Below are 2,277 nucleotides of genomic sequence, written 5' to 3'. Positions count from 1 at the left end.
GACAACACTGAGAGCTTCACAAGAACTGTCAACTAGAATCTGTAAGAAATTACTTATGAGAAGACTTACAGCAAAGAGAGAGACTGCACTGCTTGAAGTCAGGAACTGATCTGAGAGAGAGATGAAGTGAGCTGCTGGCCTGAAGATCAAGTGCAGTGGCAGAGCTGAGAGAGATGAAGACACAGTCATGAGCAGTGATGTCCCTGCTTCATCAGCTGGTAAAAAGCAATCAGAGAAGTTGCAGGAACACTCATGAGAAGCTCAGTGACAGTCAGACATTATTTGCAAAGATATTGAAATTGAAAATTTTTTTATTCTTGAGAAGTTCTTGAATCAATATGTAGATATTATCAGAAACACTCTCTCTCTATCATCTAAGTGAAAACACTTCACAGATGAATGAGAATACTCACAGTTTATAAAGATGAAAGCTGTTACAGAAAAAGAAAAAAGAAGATGAAGTTTCACAGACAGATCTGAGATATTTATACTACTCTAGAGAGATTTACTTACACTGTGAGTGATTCTGTAGAACAGTCAGATCACTCTAGTAAACAAGAGTAATTGTGAATCACAGATCTGAATCTTTTTATATAACTATAAAGAGTGATTACAGACTGCAGACATCTTGATTCTACAATTCTACAGAGTTAATAAAAGAATAGAAAATTCCTCACAATTCTACAGTGTCAAAGAGCAATGATTTGTGAGAATGAATAAAAGATTAACTTGTGAATATTTCTCTTTGATGAGAATGATCTCACAGAGAGTGATTCATCTGTGAGATAAATCTGTGTGATGATTACACAAGAATCTCATGAAAATGATTGAGAGTCAACTGAAATTCTTCTGTATGAAAGATATGAGATGAATCTGTGTGATAGTCAGAGAAGGATCTGTAGGTTATAAAGAATCTTATGAAACAAGAAACTGAGTGACAGACTCTTTTCTCTTTGTGATAACAAGGGATTTTTCCTCACTGAGGTTTTTTATAGATGTGAAGGGTTTTTAGTGAGTATCACTGCAGTGCTGAGCTGACTATGAAGTCACTCAGTGAAAGACTTCACAGACAAAGCCTTAGAGAGAGAGGAGTATGTAAGAAATCCCACTTCTTATGAATTCTTTACCTCTATTCCTATCTCTCATGTAATTAATAGGGCTAGCGGCCCTTGGCTACACACAACTATATAGACTGGAGTTTGTGAATACTATTCATAACTCAGCTTGAATGCTATTATACATTTAATCTCTACATTTATCTTTCTATCATGAACACTTCTAGTAGTTAACAGTACATATCATGCCAAGCTGCAAACACCCGAATAATCGCCTGTGAGCACTTATTCTTACATATTATTATGTATTTAGATATCTTCTTAATAAATAATTATTTTTAATAAGAAGATAATAAATATTTTTTAAGTATAAGAGATCTATACTGAATAGATCAGTATAATATTTATAGATCTTATATAACAAAGTAAAACATATTAGAGAAGAAAAGAAAGAGAAAGTACAGAAATCAGTAATTAAAGTAAATATTTATACATGTACATAGTATAGCTTTAAAGTGAAAGAATAGAAATTTCATAAGTTTTTCAGCTGAGAATTAATAATTAAGAATTAAAGCTTTTAATAAACTGAGAATTAGAGCTTTCAGTGAAATCTGTAAAGTGTAATAAAATAGTTTATATAATTAATCAGATGCAGTCTGCTATATTATAAGTTTTTTTTAATTAAATTTTATAATATGAAAGTTAAATCTATAATAGATTTCTATTTCATATCTTTTTTAAATAATATTTATTGATCAGACTTGTTAATTAAATCTGTTAAATACTTAAAAGTTTATTTAATTAATTTATCTACTCTTACTGCTCTTCTGCATTTTAAATTTTATCAGAAATAATGTGTATTGAAGTTTTCTATAATTATAGAGTTTTTTAAGAGAGTTATATTCAAAAATTCTCTATTAATTATTCAGATATTATTATTTTCTTTCAATGACTTTTCATTATAGATATTTATAAGTTGAATAGTATTAAACTCATTCTATTTATCTATAATATCACTTACTAGAATATCAGAGTCAGATATAATATTAAATCTCAGATTAAATTAATATCTTAATTCTTTTCTCTTATAAATCTAAGAATTAGTACTTGCAGGCAATTATTCAGATGTTTACAGCTTGATATAATATATACTGTTAACTACTAGAAGTATTCATAATAAAAAGATAAAATGTAGAGATTAAATATATATTAGTATTCAAAC

The sequence above is a fragment of the Blastomyces dermatitidis genome (assembly GCF_000003525.1).
Source record: "Blastomyces dermatitidis ER-3 genomic scaffold supercont1.2, whole genome shotgun sequence".
In the NCBI taxonomy this organism is placed as follows: domain Eukaryota; kingdom Fungi; phylum Ascomycota; class Eurotiomycetes; order Onygenales; family Ajellomycetaceae; genus Blastomyces; species Blastomyces dermatitidis.
Note: the sequence above shows the minus strand (reverse complement) of the source record.